Genomic DNA, 20,882 nt, shown 5'->3' on the forward strand with positions numbered 1-20,882 from the left:
CGGATCGACAGCAGTTTCTTGGTACAGCAGGAAGCAGAGATCCGTGGCACTCAGTTCAGCGGAGGCCGAGTATATGGCAGCAAGTTTGGCTGCATGCGAGGCTATATGGATGAGGAAGATCCTGGTTGGTTTGTTCAGTTCTCATTTGGATCCTACTGTGATTTACTGTGATAACCATAGTTGCATTAAAATCTCGGCTAATCCTGTATTTCATGATAGATCTAAACATATTGACATCAGGTACCATCATATCAGAGATTGTGTGCAGCAGAGGATCATGTTACTTTCGTACATTCCAACGGAGGATCAGGATGCTGATATTCTGACGAAGGCTCTCACCAGGAGCAAATTCGAGTACCACCGAGGCAGGATAGGGGTTGCTGATAAGCCATATCTTGTCGAGAGGGAGTGTTGAGATTGCAACAAGATGATGGAGCTTAGTGAAAAGAGTCGCCTTCACTAAGTGGGCCCGCAGGCTATTTTTGGCGCAAGTCTATTTTTAGACTATGTCTATTTTTAGACATATGGATCATGTCTATGTTTATGGATGATTGATCAAGTTGGGAAAAATAGATGGACTTCTATTTTTGATGAAAGTGTGAGTGATCACAGTGTGAGTGATCAAGTCTATTTTTAGACTGGCTGTCAAAAATAGAAAAGTCAAATATTATTATCTCACAATAATATTTGGACTATAAACTTAATCTTATTCTCTTGGAGCACTTCAGTTTGAGCTACGGAAGTGGCACATGCAGCTGTCAGAAGGAAATTCGTTTTTCTTATGAGTCAGTTGAGTTGTTGCATGCATGACTTCAGTTAGAACTCAAGTGAGTTGAGTTTAGTGGACTGGAGGTACAGTTGATGGAGTTGTGTTCAGTTTAACTTAGTTAAACTGGTTGTAGTTAGTCTAACTGCAGATAGACTAATGATGAGTTGTTAAACTAATTATTAACTCATAATACAACTAAAGAATACATCAGTTAACTCAGTTGCATGTCAGTGCATGTTCAGTTCAACAGGGACAGGTGGTAGAGAATCAGATTGCTATCAGTTGTGACTATAGTTGTGCACCAGATCTTGCACAATCAAGGGATTGAGTATGCCAATGAGTTTGCTCACGTATTTGGCCCGCATTTTAGCCTTTTCTCACGTCCACAAAGAGTGAGTGACTATTTTGCAGGTGAAAATCGAGTTTGGGAAGAAATTCTCATCAGTTTTCAGAGCAGGTATTGAGCAGTGGAGGCAGGCAAGCAGTGGAAGAGATTTGGAGATCAGATCTGAGCTGTATTGTGTGTAACAGAGGTGGAGATAATTGTGAGAAGTATTATGCTGTGTAATGTTACATGACTCAATCATTAATATACAGATAGTGTGGGGTTTTTAGCGAGATGCTTTCCCCGTGATACATATTGTGTTAATGTGTGAATGCTCTTGATGTTTTATTGTTATTGATGCTGCTATATTCTTGATCAACGTAGAGGAGCTTATGTATTGTGTATGTTTTCCGCATTAGTACATGATCAGGATAATCTCCATTGAATATGTGTTAAATTATTCAAAATTTCTACATGCAATGGTCTGTACTAGACTAGACATTGCACATGTAGTGGGAGTATTGAGCATGTTTATGTCAAAACTAGGGAAGGAGCACTAGACCACAGTGAAGCGGGTTTTCAGGTATTTGCGTGGCACTAGTGATTATGTTTTGTGCTACCACGAAAGACCAGGATTGGATAGAGTGTTGGATATTCATGGCTTTGTTGAAACAAACTGGGCTAGAGATCTAGATCAGAGAAGATCTACAAGTGGGTATGTGTTTAACCTATTTGGAGGTGAAGTCAGTTGGATGAGTAAGAAACAATCTGTAGTGGCACTATCAACTACAGAGGCAGAATACATGGCAGCCACTCATGCAAGCAAGGAAGCAGTTTGGTTGCAGAGATTGTGTTCAGGTATGGGGTTAGTACAAGGAGCTATAAGGATAGACTGTGATAGCCAAAGTGCAATTTTCTTGGTAAAGAACCCCGCATATCATTCAAAGACAAAGCACATTGATGTTCAGTATCACTTTGTGAGGGATATGATAGAAGACAAAAGGGTGTTGCTGGTAAAGGTGGACACTTTGAAGAATACTGCAGATGCATTGACAAAATCTGTGAGCTTTGAGAAGTTCTCTTGGTGTAGAGAGACAATGGGCATTTCAGGGCTGGAAAAATGACTAAGCTCTCTTGTGGCCCATTGTGGAAAGAAAACAACAAGTGGGAGAATGTTGGGTTGTGTTATATTCTTTCCACGACTAGCCCACGTAGTTAACCGGGGGGTTAGAGGGGGGGCAGAGCCCCCCTTCATTGCACCGATTGTGTAGCGGGGGGGGGGAGGGGGGTTTGAGGTGTACCCATAACCCCACTTTATGGGGTCCGGGGCAGCGCCCTGGAAAATTTTGGTTTTGGACCCTATGTTAGGTTGGGTGGACCCACCTATGGTTTTGTGCATGATTTTCGCACATGTTTTTTGGACGCGATGGTTTTTTTTCCATGGTATCGGACGCGATGGTTTTTGGTCCATGGTGTTGGATGCTTCAGCATGTATAAATATTTATTTTAACATTGAAAGAAATAATGAAAAATCAAGCTGGTAGTCCCAGTTTTGGTATACAGGGGAAAATATTTGTGTATATGTGTTTTATGCGTTATGCTCTTGCATTGTTTATTTTTTGTGTTTTAGAATTCGTATGCAAGTAATTTCTATACAGGGTTAAAACCTATAGGGACCACCCCACTAAGCTTCAAGTTTGTCCGACAATCTAGCTCAACCACATACAAAAGAACCCACCACACCATGGTTATCTGAAAATGGAAAGGCTAGGCTGAAAAACATTGTCACACCTAGAAAAACCCATGCCCATGACAACAAGAGAACCAAGAACACACATGCATAACCATGCATGCTAAATCTAGCAAGGAAATCACACATGCAAATCGATACCTGCAAATAATCCCGCTGTAGTTGCTAGATCCTGCTCTTCCTTGCTTGATCTTTGCTTCCTCTTTCCTTCTTTTCTTTTCTTGATCCAATGCTGAAGTGCTCCAAGAAAACTCTAAGTGTCCAAGAGTGTGAGAGAGAGAATAAAGAGAGAGCTCTAAAACTGAACTGACAAGAAAAGTTACACTGACAAAATGTACCAACTGATCCTCAAAAGTTTTTTTATTAATAAGGCCTTCTTCATTTTCCATTATTTTCCTTCATTTTCCTTCATTTTCTTCTTCACATGCAACTTGTGACCTTTCACCTTCCTATTCTCCTAATTTCCTTTATTTTCATAAAATAAAATGCCAATTAATTCCTCATGCGTTTCCAAAGCCTTTGCCATTGCCTTTTCCAATTTCGTTAGCCACAATAAACCAAATGAACACCCACACTAGGGTGCCTTCCTCAACATTCCACTTGGAATAAGTGTTCCATAACCGTGGTTATTATTTTGCCTTTATTAAATTTTACTACATGGAATTTTCACCAAGGTTGTTACACAATCATATGATTTCAAATTTTGATAGAAGAGTAAGACAACACAAAAAATTGCATTGCACAAGCAAAGATGACATGATACAATGAACTAGTTAGAAATTTATTTATAGATTCATGTAGCTAAAAACATGGAAAAACAAACATAGCGTGTGGATGAAAAGTATGGAGTATTAAGCATAACTGTATTTTTTGTTTTTTGACTTGGTAAGAATTGGAGAGGAATTTATACTTACCAGATAAAATTAAAATTTCTAGAAACAAGATTTATCAATTCCGGTAAATGAATATTCTTGTGCATATATTAATGTTTATAGGCCTATGTGATAAGTCTCGCTGCTTGAAAAATATATCTTAGTCTAAAACTAGTGGAAGTAAAGCATGTGCGGAGGTAGAAGGGTAAGTGTTACACTTTTTTTATGTTTTATTTTACTAGATTTGGTCTCATACCTAATATATTGGGAGAGGTTAAGGCATCTTGTGCATATGTTAAGGAATTAATAAATATCTTGGTTATATGATCCCTCTCGTTGTAAAATTCCTTTTTTGGTTCACATGGAGAGAAATGAAGTTACTCCAATGCATATAAGATAAATATAGAACCTAAAGTAGTAAATTTAGATAAAATTCACATGAATTATTTAATTGGAAGAATTTATTAAATTTGATATTGTCGATGCATAAAGATTCCTAATAGTATTTATATGAAAACAAGCATAAAGTGAGTAATGACACTCTCCCTCATTAGGTGGAAATATTTTAGTTTTCCCTTATAGTTTTGGTCAACTAGAGTTATTCCATGGGTAAAAAAAGATAGTATGTCTAAATGTAATTTTCATGTTTTTATTTGGCAAGAATTGGAGAGAAGCTTATTCTTACGAAATAAACTTTTAACTTATGGAAACAAGATTTATTAATTTCATTAATGGAAATATGTATGTGCATATATTAATGTCCATACACTTGTGTTGAAAATGCAACAAAAAATTCCTAATTTCATCCTTAATTAAATTAGGAGAAAATAAAAAAAATCGAAATTCCACATTATCACTCAGTTAGCCTAGTTAATTCGAGTTGGAGGGAGAAATTGAGTTGTGTACAGTGATTCCTTAATTTTAGGAGCCCAGGTTGAGTTAATTTCAATTGTAACAATTTAATTCAATTAAATTGAGTTATGATTAGTTAAATTAGTTCCAATTGTTGGAGGTCTAGCAGTGGGGCACAAATTTAATGTTTAACCAATTAATTGATCAATCAGCCTAAATTAACTCATGCATGCACACTATTCATGTTACCTAGTTGAGATTGGAGTTCAAGGGAAATGTACTATCAGTTGTAGAATATTTCAAATTGTACAGGTCATACATGCAGTCAAAGGAAGGCATAAAGGTATTGCACAATTCTCATTGTGGAATTTCCTAATTAATAGAGGCCTAATTCCCAAGGAAACAAATCAAGGAAACAAGAGCTTGGAGGCTTGTAAATATGGCTAAGTATTGTTCAAAGGCAGTTAGTCAGATAGAGGATAAAAAATACTTGTCCAGGTTGAGCTCAAGGTTGAGCAGAGCATATTATATTCGTCCAAATTCTTTGATTAATGCAATAAAAATAGTAAGGGGTGTTGAGCAGTTTCTTTCCCCTAGAAATATATTTGTGTAAGCTTGATGCATTTATTGATTTGTGTTCTCTATCGTGAATTTACTTCTGCATATTGGTAGAGTACATTTAAGTCTTATGTTTTGGTATATTTCATGAGCAGTTTGAATCTATAATTAAAATTCTACATGGTATCATAGCTAGATTCACAGTAGAGAAGAGAATTCGAAGTTGTCATTGTAGGATGTTCGAGGTTGCAGATCAGTGTTGCAAGTTTTCTCCAAGACTGAGAAGATGGATTTCTATGAACTAAGACTTGAGTATGAGCTTGAGGGAAGCTCAAATTATGTTGCATGGAAGGACTGGATGGAAGTAGTACTGGAAGATAATGGGTTGAAGGAATTCATTGATAATGATGTTCCGAAACTGGCAACAACAAGTGCTCAAGGTTTAGCAGAGTGGAAGAAGTGTGTTACTAAAGCAGGGAGAATCATATTGCAGGGATGACGAGACCACATTGTCTCTAATATCTAGGGGAAAGAGACTCTATATGCAATATGGCCAACACTGACAGATTTATTCCAGAACAATAGTGACCACAGGAAGTTGGCACTCACGGACAAGATTCGAAGCATCAATATGCAAAAGAATGACACAATTTTTTAGTACTTGAGCAAGTTTACACAATATCATGATGAACTTGGCGGGGTAGATGTTACTGTCCCTGAAGAATATTTGGTAGCTCTAGCACTGTCAGGTCTTCCCAAGAGTTGACACAGATATCAATATTCAGTAAATGGTATAGAGAAACTACCACAGTGGGAGCAATTATGGTATGATCTAGTGTAGGAAGAAATAATGTGGAACAACAGAGACGGGACCTCATCTAAAGAAGAGGAAGAGGACTTTGCATTAGTCAACAAAGGAAGGAAGGCCAAGGGGAATAATTACCAAGGTGAGCTAATTCCAACCTAGAGTTTAAGAAGAAAGATTTTCCAAAATCAAGTGCTTTCACTGTCATGAATTCAAGCACTATGCCACGAAATGTCCTTAGAATAAGGCAAGCAAGAAGGAGCCTGCAGTAGCAGCAACATGTGAAGTTATAGCTTCATATTTCAATCTTGATTTTACTCTCATTGAATGCATGGAAACCACAATAATGGGAATAATGTGGTATCTATATAGTGATGCCTCGTTCCACATGATATGGAATAAAGATTTCTTCAGTGAATTGGAGGAGAAAGACGTCAAGCAGAACAATTAGTTTGGAGATGATGGAAGGTATAACATGACCGATATTGGTATAATTACTTTTTAGAGGGATTCAGGCTCCCCTCTCAGACTCAAGGATGTGATGTTTGTTTTGGGTCTAAAGAAGAATCTTGTTTCCGTCGCAGTGTTGGAAGACCATGGTTACGATGTGATATTTAGCAAAGGGAAGGCATTTTTGAGACACATTTCCACAGGACAAGTGAAGAAAATCAGTGAGCGAGTCAATAACCTATATTCACTTGAGGTATAATTTGCATACAAAGCATTTAGGAGCAAGGCAAAGGTTAGAGACTTGGTGGTTAAAAGGGAGCATGATTTACCTCTCAAAATGGAGCCTCAAAAGCAACCTTAACAAGTTTTGGAGCAGCCATAAATGGAGAAGCAGAGAGGAGATCGAGTGGAAACATCTACTCAAGAAGAGACCTATAGTAGGGGGCCATTTTGAGCTAATTGGGAAAAGGGAGCACATGCAGCTATACCTCCAGGTGTGAGGTGGGCCAATGTGAAGCAATAGTCCCAGGAGTGTAGAATTTTGGGTAGGGTCCATTGAGGTGTTTTTGTCTCATGGATCATTACCTTGCTAAGGGGGCCCACAATATTCAGTACCAGGAGGATTATTGTCAGTCAAATATTGAGGAGTTCATAGGAGTGTTGACAACAAATTAGGAGGCTCAATATAAGAGTCAACAACAACACAATTTTCCCAGAAGATAGTTGCAGACACAATTGATTCAATTTGTTTTTTTTGGAAGCTTTTTAGTTGCAGTAGCAACAACAACAATGAGAAGCGTTGCATGCAATACATTCCAAAGGTGTTGGATCAGGGTAGATGTGAATCCCTTTCTTGCTGAGAGGGAGTGTTGAAAATGCAACAAGAAATTCCTAATTTAATTTTGTCCTTAATTAAATTAGGAGAAAATCAAAATTCCACATCAGCAGACAACTTGAATGAGTTAACTGAGTTATTATCACTCAGTTAGCTTAGTTAATTTGAGTTGGAGGGAGAACTTGAGTTGTGTACAGTGATTCCTAAATTTTAGGAGCCTAGGTTGAGTTAATTTCAGTTGTAGCAATTTAATTTAGTTAAATTGAGTTATGGTTAGTTAAACTAGTTCCAATTGTTGGAGGAACTAGTTGGAGGTCTAACAATGGGGTGCAACTTCAATGTTTAACCAGTTAACTGATCAATCAACCTAAATTAACTCATGCATGCACAAAATTCGAGTTACCTAGTTGAGATTGGAGTTCAAGGGTAGTGTACTATCAATTGTAGAATATTCCAAATTGTACAGGTCATGCATGTAGTCAAAGGAAGGCCTAAAGGTATTGCACAATTCTCATTGAGGAATTTCCTAATTAATAGGGGCCTAATTCCAAAGGAAACAACGCAAGGAAATAGGAGCTTGGAGGCTTGGAAATTTGGCTAAGTATTGGCCAAAGGCAGTCATCCAGGTAGAGAATAGAAAATACTTGTGTAGGTTGAGCTCAAGGTTCAACAAAGCATATTGTATTCATCCAGATTCTTTGATTAATGCAATACAGATAGTAAGGGGTTTTGAGCAGTTGCTTTCCCTTGGATATATTTATGTGTTTGTGTGATGAATATTGATGCATGCTATTGATTTGTGTTCTGATCATGAATTTTATTCTATATATTGGTAGAGTAGATTTGAGTCTTATGTTTTGGTAAATTTCATGAGCAGTTTGAATCTATAATTAAAATTATACAACTTGCGTGATAAGTCTATCTTCTTGAAAAATATTAGTCTAAAACTAGTGGAAGTAAGGGTTGTGTGGAAGTAAGGGATGTGTGGAAGCAAGGCATGTGCGAAGCTAAAATCTGTGAGGAAGTAAAGTATGTGCAAAGATAAAGCATGTGTGGAGGTAAAAGGGTAAGTATCATTTGACTCCTTCACTATTTTCCAAAAGCATGAAAAATTCAAAATATTTTATGTTTTATTTTTCATTTGGTCTCACATCTAATATATTAAGAGGAATTAAAACATATTATGGATATGTTAAGGAATTAATAAATATAATGGTTATATTATTTCTCTGGTCATAGAATTCCTTTTTGGGTTACGTGAAGAGAAATAAAGGTAGTTCAATACATTAACGAAAATATGTATGTGCATGTATTATTGTTTTATAGGTTATTTTGATAAGTCTCTCACTTGGAAAATTCTTACCAAGTCTAAAAATGGTGCAAGTAAGGCATGTGCGGAGCTAAAATGTGTGTGGAAGTAAAGTATGTGCGAAGGAAAAGCATGGATGAAGGTAAAAGGGTAGGTTCCACTACTCCACACTATTGGTATTTTTTCTAATTAGAGAAAAAATCAACTTCATAGGGTTTGAATGAAGGCTCCTCTATGTTTTTAGAGAGGTGGTACTCCTCTTTATGCACACACTCACAAAATTAAAATTGGAGTTTCAACACATGCACCTGTGAGTGGACCAGGTGTCTTCAATAGTGCAACTAAAAGAAATAATGAGTCAGAAAGTAGAATTTAAATACAAATGTCCATCCATTTCATCACAGTAAGAGAAATATCATTGAAGCATATCAAAGGACAAAGACAAAATGGCAAGGTTCAGATGTGAGAGAGCTATAAAATGATTTTATTCATGTAACATCATAAAGAGCATAGGAAAACATTCACGAGATTCATATAACTTTAAACAAGTTTATGAACCACAAATGAATTGTTTCCTCGAAAGGATCTCTTTATGAGAGTAAAAAATATTTCAAATTTGGGTTTTAAAATGTGTGGTGTCTAAAGCATTCAACAAAAATTAATTGAAAATGTAAATTCATTCGTCCCAAGGGGGACTGACATTGTGATCTTGTGAATCGTAACATAAATAAGATACTTGGAAGGAAAATGGAACTATAATCAGAGATCGACTTAAATGATGGATAACACAACCAAGAAACTAAATGATCAAAGATTGGGAAGAAGGAAGGGAATGCTTCAAGAATTAAGAATACTCACAAAATGTGGAAGGATGGATCTTGTGTTATTGAATTTTGCGTTGCCTTTAGATAGTTGTTGAGATAACTCTTGTAAACAAATTCTCGTATTTGACTATAGCCAAGTGCCTACAAAATATTCCTTCCGGATCAAAACCTTGAACGACTTCAACTTCACTTAAATTAAAACAATTTAAAGACAATGCAAACTTTGCAAGGTGAATCCCATTCTTTACAATCACTTCTTGAACATAAAATGGCAAGGAAATGAATTGTTTTTTCTTCTTTTGTTCAAATAAAACTAACCATGGGTGGTATTGTCTACAAACCTCTACAACAAAATACTTATCTAAAACAAACTTGGACAAGAGTAGTGGCTTATCTTGAAATCCATACATTCGAATCACAATATTTCTCTCTTGTTGATATTTTTTCCCATTAATAAAAAAGTCAATCTCCTAAGACTTGATCGCACGTCCCTTTACATTTTTATAGAGGTGGTACTCCTCTTTTTGAATACACTCAGGTAATTGAAATTGAATTAAACTATTAAACCATGCACTGTTGAGTGGAACATGTGTTTTTCTAAAATATGTAAAGAAAGAAAACAATAAGAGATATAAAGATCAAAATTTAAGCATGAAATCCATCCATTCCATCATAATAAGAACATATCATTGAAGCATATCAAAGGATAGAAATGAGATAACACAATTCAGATATCAAAGAGCTAAAAAAATGATTTCATTCATGTGGAATAATAAGGAGTGTAGGAAAACATCCACAAGACTCATATATATTTAAATAAGTTTCTGAATTAGAATTGAAGTGCCTTCCCAAAAAGGAGCTCTTTGTGAGAGTAAAAAATATTACAAATTCAAGTTTTAAAAATGTTTGTTGCCTAAGCTGCTCATTAAAATCCGTGCCTAAACTACTCATCAAAATCCCGATACTTAATTGAAAAAGTAAATTCATTCATCCCAAGGGGGAGTAGGATTAGGCTCCCATGAGTCGTAATGAAAATAAGGTACCCGAAATAAAAAGGAGGAACCACAATCAAGGATCGACTTAAGTGATGGATAACACAATCAAGAAAGTTGAATGATCAAATACTCAAAAGAAGAAAAGGGAATGCTTCAAGATTTAAGAATACTCACAAAATGTGGAAGGATGGAAACTCGTTGTTGATGCGTCAGTTTCCTTTTATTGCTACTATTGAAGTAGTTAAGATAACTGGTTGACAATTAACTTGGATTGATGAATTCTTAGAGGGATTGCTTTAGCCATTCTTGAATGTAATCTTTCATTAGAGGGGTCGTAATGTCCATTTTTACACACTTGTTGAATACCTCCTCATCAATTTCTTGACTCTCCTCCTGCAATTGTTCAATCAAGACAGATTGATCCTCATTAACATTAACAAAAATAACTAACCATTTCCTATTCTCCTCCTTAGTAAAATCAATTATATTATCAAACTCTACTCCCATTGACTCTTTTAAATTGTTCAACTCAATTTTTAACACATCCTTGGAAATTAACACAGTCTCTTGCCATGCGTGGATCGTGCAGATCACCAACAATTTTAATTTTATTGAAAAAGACATTACTTCTTTTGTCATTTATCATGTTACATTGAGAATTTATCTCCTATAGTATGTTGATTTTTGTGGACCATACAACTTTGATCTGCTTCATTCATTTAGGCCTTGGGAGCTTTTGTTGTGATCTTCATAGTTCATTGAGTGAATTGACCTTCTAAATAAAAGTAGATAAGTCATTATCTACAAAATGCTCACTATGCTCAAGGTCCCTTTTAACCCAATCAACAAAGGTTGTGATTATTTATGCTAAGAGTATCAGATGGGAAGATACTTCCCAAACATCTTCATTAATTTTCAATATTTATTTATTTATTTTATGTTATTGATAGTATATGGTTTTATTCCATTTAGGAGGTGGGCCACTTTCTTAAATTTATGGGGTGCGCCAGGGATAGAAATTGTTGATGCGGGTGCCTATATTGTGAGTGGATTCATAAAGAAAGGAATTGGATTTAGAGCTTCTTCTATGCTTTTATTCTTCTTTTGAGCCTCATATCTTTTGCTTCTTGTTCTGTAACAGAGTGTGCCAGTGCCTCTCGAATAGTTTGATGCAATTTTATGAACCTGATGGCTCTAACTTCAAATGAATCAATATCCACTTGTATTTAATAAACAACCTTTTTATTATGAACATTTACGCTTTTAATTTTTACCTTTTTATTACCTTTGTCATAGCTTGCATTTTGCAAGATGATAGGGCAGTCATCGAAAGTGGCAAGTTCCTCAACAATTTATTCCATTATTCTTTAATTTTCAACTAAACGAGTAGTAACCCAATTGGGTAATGTAGTGCTATAAACTTCAATGTCCATAACTTCTTCCACAGTTGGCATTTCTTCAGGAATTCTAACTTTGTCTGATCAAGCCATTTGTGATCCTTCTAGAGTGAATTTGGGAGGGGGCTCTTCCTCATCTCTATCATTTGAGAGCCTATTGTTACTCAGTCTTCCACTCAAGGTATCATTTCTCTTCCTCTGAGTGGAGGATGAACTTGGGCAAGTCACATGTGTGGAGGTTGGAGGTTCCTCCCTAGGATTTGTGCCTCTCTACTTGTATCTTCCTCCCATACTGATAATGATTTATTCAAGAACTTCTTAACTATGTGTGTGTTGGTAACTCTTTCAATATGATGGGCCAGTGTGACACTCTTCACTTTCCTTTGAAACTCTTGTAAAAAAATTTCATACCTAACAATAACCAAGCGTCTAGAAAGCATATAGTATGGATCAAAGCCTTGAAGGGCTTCAACTTCACTTAAGCTAAAAGAATTTAAAGACTATGCAAACTCTACCACAACTCTGCAAGGTGGGTCTCATTCTTCAAGTCGCTTCTCCAACAATAAATGACAAAGAAATAAATTGTTTTTTATTTTTCCATTCAAATAAAATTAACCATAGATGGTATTTACCACAAAATTCGACAGCACAATACTTATTTATAACAAATTTGGGTAGAAATAGTGGCTTGTGTTGAAATCCATATACTTGAATCATGGTATTACTATCTTTCTTTATGGATGCCTTTCCCCAAATGGAAGCTTGGCCTTCTCCTAATATTCGGGTGGGTTTTTTTCCAATCAGGATGTAATTAACTTCCTTTACAAGCAAATATTAGACTTGGTAAAAATGAAAAGGAGTTTTATGATTCTATAGTATGGGATACCATAACTAGGATGGTTTTTGATCCAGGTTGAAATGATATTTATGGCATAGGGCGTGAAAGACATGGATGGGCATGAGGATTGTTATCAAATATGTCATCATAAAGGATCCACGGGACTTGGACTTTGACCAACTAGAAAGGCAACTCATTGGAAATGAGGTCAACCTAATAGAATAAATATAATCTTTTATAAGATTAGTAGAGGACATAAAGTATGGGTTTTGGGACATTTGTTTTAGTTTCTCACCTCATCATGTAAACAAAAAGCCAAGAAAAGTCTCTAAAAGCTCTTTAAATAAAGAAATATCAGAAGGAACCTCGAAAGTTAGAAAAAGAAATCCTTTAATGATGTTCATCCTGCCTGCTTGTGAGTCCATGAAACTATTTGCTTTCAACAACTTTAGTGATTTAGTCAGCTCCTCGTAGCTGAAATATCCTTTTGAATGCCTTAAGAGTGAGAGGAATTAGGTTCTTCTTCACTCCTAGCGTGATTGTTCTAGTCTTTGGATCAAAATTTTTTGCACACAAATAAACAATTTTGAAATAGAAAACCTCTAGGACACATGCAACATTTGCCAATTTTCCTGTATGAATTTTGTTGTTGTTTTAGTTCGGTTGATAGGTTCATATACCACTGGTATGCAGTTGACTAGTGAAAGTTAATTCGATATAGGAAAGTGCGTTAATTGTATCATCGTGAATAGATTTTGTCTTTCCTTTGTCACCCATCTCTTTTTTGTACTTAGAAATATGTGGTCAATCAACGACGTTCTCAATGCCACTTAGCTGTAAATTCTTTGTTTTCCTTTTTAATCACTAGTTATTATTTCATCATGTATGGACTCCATTAGAAAAGACAAGATTGATGAATAGCAACTTACTTTCGTTTGTACTTTGAAATACATGATGGATTACTAACACTCTCAGTGCAACTTACCCCTAAATTCCTTGTTTTCCTATATAATTATTAATTGTTACTCTCTCACATGTGACTTCAGTTGGGTGGGATTGGCTAATAAATAGAAACTTAATATATTAAGCCTATCATTTATGGGAGATTATGGCAATAAAACTCAAATTTTTAAAACCATCTAGTACATTTATTTCGAATATTGATTCAATTTTAACACCCTTGATATCAATATCATTGAATGACAAGGAAGGTTAATGAGGCAAGATAAATATTGTGCTTTGAAATCTTGTAATCGTGACAAGTGGCAGGAAATAAATCAATAGTGCAAAGTGGCAGAATGTGCGAGGAGTGACAAGTGCAGAAGAAGTAGTTATGTGGAACAAGAGGTGTGTAGAGTTAGGGATGTGTGTGGGATAAAGGATGTGCACAAGAGGGGTATGTGTAGGATAACATGTGTGCAGAGGGAATGCGTGTGCGGAGAAAAGAACACAAACTTTCTTCTACACAAATGAAATTTAGCTAAGTATAAAAACACTTAAGTTAGCGATTTCGAGGGTCAACATGCACAAGATGGGGCCAAAAGGAAATATTTAATTTATAATCGTGTTGGGAAAGTGACCCAGGTATTTAAACTTGGGTGTAAATGATAAATAATAAAGTTGTGGTGAATAAATTAAGAAGATGTAATAAATGATTATTTATCTTCTTTGCTAGTGCACTGGGACCCCAACTTGAAGTGAAGTGCCCCTTATGCTCTACCACTTTTTGATAACATAAATACTATTGCAAATCAACAATGAGATTTTATAAAAAATGTTCTTAAATGGATAGAATACATTTTTTTAACTAAATTTTGATCTCCACTCTTAGGCCTGAAGTGAAGTTCCCTTTCTGACAGTGTAAATCCAACTGAATTCAAGTTAAATACATTTTGGTTTTAATTAAATTTAGGTTTGAACTTGCCAAGAAATGGGTATTAATTTTAATTATCATCATAATTTTGCTATGGATAAAATTTATGTATGATATATATTTTCTAAACTTTGCCCAATCTTGAAATGACCCAAATTGTTAAAAATTCAATGTTGAAATCTTGGTCAAAAAAGAACTCAAAGTTGAATTCTCAATACCAGTTAGTTGTAAATTCCTAATTTACCCATATAATTACTAGTTGTTACTCTCTCGTGAGTGACTTTCGTTAGGCAAGATAGGCTAATAAATACAAAATTAATAGATTAAGGTCGTCATTTATGTGAGACAGTGGCGATAAACCTCAAAATTATAAAACGAGCTGATCCATTTAATTCATTGATCAATTTTATTTTTACACCCTTGATATTAGCAACATTGAATGACAACAGAAGTTAATGAGGTGAGATAAATATTGTGCCTAGAAACATTGTGATCATGACATGTGGCGTGTAGGAAATAATAGTCTGGAGTGCAAGAACACATGAGAATTGACAAGTGAGGAAGAAGTAGCTGTGCAAAACAAGAGGATTGTGAAGCCGAGGATGTGTACAGAATAAAGGATGTGGAGAAGAGGTGGTATGCATGGGAGATGTTTTTACTTATAGATAGTTTTCTATGCAATACCATGATTCACTAATTATAAAAGCAACAGGGATTAAGAAAATAGTGTAAGAAAAGAAAGAATAATTGAAAAAAAATGTAATTTTGAACCATTTGTTTTATATTAAAGCTGGTTATGTATTTTTTTTGTGATTAGTAAGTTCATTATGGTTGTATGGCATGGCTAATATTCTTTCTCAACATTCTGCATGCTCGTATTACATAATGATAACGATATTGTCTTGACATTTTTTAATGGTTTTTTACACCTTATAAATTATGTTTAGTACTCCATGCTTTTCACCCATAAGCTATGTTTATTTTTGCTTTTTTTTAATTGCATGAACTTTATAAATAAAATTCCAGCTAGCTAATTGTACTGTCGTCTTTGTTTGTGCAATGTAATTTTTTGCATTGTCTTACACTTCTATCGATTTTTTAATAAAGGTCTTATTGAAGGAGGTTTTCATAGAAGGGCATGTAACCCCTAACCTTATGCCACAAGTACATTCTCTTTGACCACAAGGGGACAACAAGAACCATATCTAGTTTAGCAAAGGCCTTCTTGAAGGATGTTTTCATAAAAGGGCATGTAACCCCTCACCATATGCCACAAGTACCTTCTCTTTGACCATAAGAGGATGACAAAAAATATGTCTGAGATATCCATAGGAAAACAAGTGGCTAGTTGTTAAAATGCCTTTTGGATAAAATTTCAATTATTTTCACTCATTTTGAAGTTACTAAACAATTGTGGAATTCTGAAGTCTCTTTAGTGGGCATGTTGTCTCGATAGAGGTTTTGAAGGAAATTAACCACAAGAAATAAATCTTTTCAAATCACAATGCCTCACTACAGGGCAATTTTTGTTAGAAATGATTTAATAGAGCAATGTAGCACATAAATAGTGAAAAAAATTAAACACAGAAACACATAAAACAAGAGAGACACAAATATACGTGGTCTGCCAAATTTGGGCTATGTCCACGGAGAAACAACTAGTCCTTCATTTATATTATCCATCAAAATGAAGAGATACAACCTACAACAGATTCGATGTGATTTCCTCTTCACCCATACATAATCTCCTCTCTCTTTCTCACTCAGAATAATAATACACATTCACAACAAAATTCCCTCATATAAACCGAGGGGTTTCCTTCTAGGGTAAAAAACCCTAAATTAAACATAACTGCTATAGTCAGATCATTCGCCTAACGAACAACCTAGATTGAATATGAAATTACAATATTTTACAAGGCATTTTTTCATCTATTTTTAGCTTCGGGTGCATTCCCCTGAACCCCCACCAACTGGGGGGCTCCAAACATGTAGTCGCCCCCCTTGGACTCCCCAGGAAACAATAGTTGGGGGACAAGTCCCCCCACACCCCAATTAGGGATTGAGATCCAAATGTGGCTGAAACAAGACCTTTGAATCAAGAAGATAATCAGGCTCCACATCTAACAAGTTTCACCATCACAAGGACAAAAAATTAGTTGTTACAGTGAAATTTGATTGTAACCATGGATCTCAACCATATAAGGTCACAAGCTTCAATATAGAGCAGTTTCACCATTCCAACTTTTCCAATAATGATAAAACCTTGACTATTTTAGTGGAAATTTTAACTGTAATGCATAGATGTCGCAGATAAGATGTTTTAAAGAACAAACAAATACATTCTAGAACAACTAAATAAGTCAAATTAGTTAGATTTGACCTTGGGCATCATGTAATATTTGAAACTAGGTTTTTACAAATATCATTTAAAAAATTTAGAAATTAATGTGTAGATTCAAAACTACTCATGAAATTTACTAAATCACAAGACTTGAAGCTACTCTACTGATTTGCGAAAGTTAATTCACCATCTAGAACACAAATCATAGACATGCATAAGGAAACATCACACATGCAAAAAGGTTTAACTAGGGGAAAACAACTGCTCAAAACCCCTTACTATCTGTATTGCATTAATTAGAGAATAGAGATGAAATACATATGCTTGCTCAAGCTTGAGCACACCTTGCAATTGTATAGTCTATCTCTCTACCTGAATCACTGACTCTATTCAACACTTAACCAATTTTCAAGTCCTTCAAGCTCCTATTTTCTTGCGTTGTTCCTTGAGGAATTATGCCCCTATTAATTAGGAAATTCCCTCATTTGGATTACACGATTTCTTTAAGTCCTTCCTCTAACTGCATGCACCACTTGTACACTTTGCAATAATCTAAAACTAATAATACACTGCCTTGGAATCTCCTTCTCAACTGGGTAACTCGAATTCTCTGCATGCATGAGCTAATTTTGGTTGATTGATTTGTTATCTAGATGATCACTAAGTGTGGTTGAAGTTCCACTTCCACAACTTGATCTTCCACTAGTTCCTCCAACAATTAGAAATAGTTTAACTGACCATAACTCAATTTAACTGAATTAAATTGCTACAACTGAACTTCATGTCCCTAAATCGAATTAACTGAGCTAGATTCATAATGCAACAACTAAACTTCATGTCCTTAAATTGAATTAACTGAGCTAGATTCATAATTTTTAGGAATAAACTCAAGTAAACTAAACTTCAACTCATTAACTTGAATTTAGTGTTCTTAATTGAGTGATAAGTGCTATGTCACCTTAGTTATCTCCTCCAAGTTGTCTACTGATGTGGAAATTCAATTTTTCTCAATTTGATTAAGGCAAAAATCAAAATTGAGACTTTCTTGGTGCATTTTCAACAAAAAAAATATCTCAACAGAAAAAAATTCCCTTCATGGAAAATTATCAACAATGTGAAGAAAATCAATTTTTTTCCAATGAAATATAAATCTCTATAGATCCGAACGTGTCAAGACCGCTAAACAGTTAATCAACTCGCCAAGAGGCTTGCATATATAGCAGGCAAGATAGTTTCTTGTTGATAAATATACACAACCTGGGAAATTGGTTGAGATAAAAGAGCTATAAGAGGCCTTACAAAGCGTGCATTAACAATATTAAAATCCACAACCTCTCCTCTATTTTCTCTTACTCTGACCAGGAACCCATATATTCATATTTCTCTTCCTTTTTACTAACAAAATAGAAAAGAGAATTGTTTTTTTTACGAATATTGTGTACTATCATTATCTTTATGTAAGAGTTATGGAATTTAATCAAAGACAAACTCATCACGTAGGTAGTTTAGAGGATTGGTGGAATTTTTTGCAAATAATCCTCAAATTTACGAATTTGTTAAAAACTATATACAAATAAAACATCAACTTATCCACAAATCCTACTACTAACCTGCTACAAACTTGCGGATTTGAGACAAGATACTAATACTTGTGAATACTAAAATTTGTAATCTAATGGTTTTACTTTTGAGATCCATATACAACTGAAATCAATTAAATTATGATTAAAATCAATGAATATACAACCAAAATAGGTCCAAAAAGTAAAACAATTAGACAATTACCTAAAATTAGGGAATTTCAGGGTTTAAGCATTGAAACTTTACAAAAGCTTATAATAAAAAGTAATGATACACCCCAAAAAGAACAAAGAATAATCTCAAAAATTCCAAAGTAATAGAAAAATGATAATTTCATCTTCGAGCTCCATCAACATTCACGTGAATGCAAGGAATTAGAATAAGAAATTTGAATTTTATATCGATTGACTAAGTATTATATTAAATGAAAACAACATTATAGTATTGAGTAGGAAATTGATGTTGGCTTCAACTAACAAACAAACACAAATAGAATACATGGAGACTAAATACATAAGAGAAAAATACATACATGTAGAAACACCATTTATTCGTGACAATCAGGATGACCACTAAAGATCACCTGACTTTATTGTTGATGCTAACAACCTTTGAAGTTAAAATCCACCACAAAGACCCCTGAATATTGTGATTTTCCAAAGTATGATCATCTAGTATTCGAGCTCTCCATTTCTAGAGCGGTGGTTTTACATGTAAGGGTTTTCATAAAGATTTGCATGCTAAATTTTAGACAAAGAACGACACACAAACTAAATTCCTTATGAATATTATAGTCATCCGAGGTCCTCGAACCATCCTTGATCCACTTATCAGTGAAGATAAGCCTTTGCTAGTCAGTGGTAAATCCTTAGTTGTCTTAAATATTGACCTCGATGTTGTCAATGGTGTCTGAGCTGCCAACTCCTAATGTAAATGTCTTTCTAGTGATTCTTTTAACAAAGATATGCATACCATCCTTCAACAAAAACAAAATTGAGAAAGGTCAACTTAGGAGTTTTAGTGTGCAAGGACCATAGAGAACGAGATTCAAATTTGACAAGTACAACCTATTATGTGTTTATCTGAATGTGTTCCATTTTCCAAACAAACAACCAGACTTAGGCATAATAAATCTGTCTAATCAACTCTTGTTTTAAGTCTATATAATAATGTGCATTTTATTTACCAAAATGAAATAAGATTTAACACAGTAAGTATGTCTGATTAGCTCCATGGTACATAATGACATTTGCAAGATTTGAAGTAAATGTTTTTCTTCAAATCACCTAGGAACAATACTTCATGGTGTTGCTCTCCATTTTACAAGCAATGTTAATCACTTCATTTAAATTTGAAAGGTACTATAACCACCTTCTTGTGTTGTTTCTAGTACATAGAAATCCATGTAAGCTTGGATGGATTTATGAGATTATGGAAATACTGTTTACATATTCATTATGGAATTCTTGAATGATATTCATTGCTCCTACTTGCAAATCCAAGAAACTGTTAGCTTACGAAAACTTTAGTAACTTATTTGGCTTTGGTAGCTTAAGTATCCTTCTAAATACTTTGGGAGTGAGAAGAATTGGATTCTTCTTTGCTCCTAGCATGACTTTTCTTGCCCTTGGATCAAAATTATTTGCACAAAGATAAACAATTTCCTTGAAATAAAAAACCTCAGAGACACATGCAACATTCGCTAACCCAATTGTCTAAAATTTGTTGTTATTTTTTTACTCTGCTAGTAAGTTCACATACCACTGATATGTAGTTGACTAGTGAAAATTATTACCTTAGCAGGCAAGTGAGTTAAAGGTATCACCACAATTTGTTTCTTTTCTTCCTCTGCCATCCATCTTCCATTTGTACTTAGAAATACGTGATGGATTATTGACGTTCCCATTTCCACTTACTTGTGAATTCCTCGTTTACCTATATAATTACTAGTTGTTACTTTCATGCTGTTAATTTCGTTGGGAAAGATAGGCTAATAAATAGAAACATAATAGATTAAGACTGTCATTTATGGGAGATGGTGGCAATACGCCTCAAAATTTTAAAACCATCTTATCCATTTTTCATAGATTGGTTCGGTTTTAACACCCTTGACAATACCATTAAATGACAAGGAAAGTTAATGAGGTGAGATAAAAATTGTGCATCGAAATCTCATGATTATGACAAGTGGTGTGCAGGCAATCAATATTGTACAATGGGAGAATGTGTGAGAACTAACAAGTGCTGAAGAGTTAGTTGTACTAAACAAGAGGTGTGTGGAGTTGGCGATGTGTGCGGAATAAAGGAGTTGGGAAGAGCAAGTATGTGTGGAGCAAGGAACACAAATTTTCTTCTGCACACATGAAATTTGGCTAAGTATAAAAACACTTAAGAGAGCAATTTCGAGGGTCAACACACATAAGGTGGGGCCAAAAGGAAATATTTAATTTATAATTGTGTTGGGAAAGTGACCCAAGTATTGAAACTTGAATGTAAATGGTAAAT

This window comes from Pinus tabuliformis, chromosome 6 (assembly GCF_031772625.1).
Source record: "Pinus tabuliformis cultivar Carrire ecotype Pingquan chromosome 6, CPIR1, whole genome shotgun sequence".
NCBI lineage: Eukaryota > Viridiplantae > Streptophyta > Pinopsida > Pinales > Pinaceae > Pinus > Pinus tabuliformis.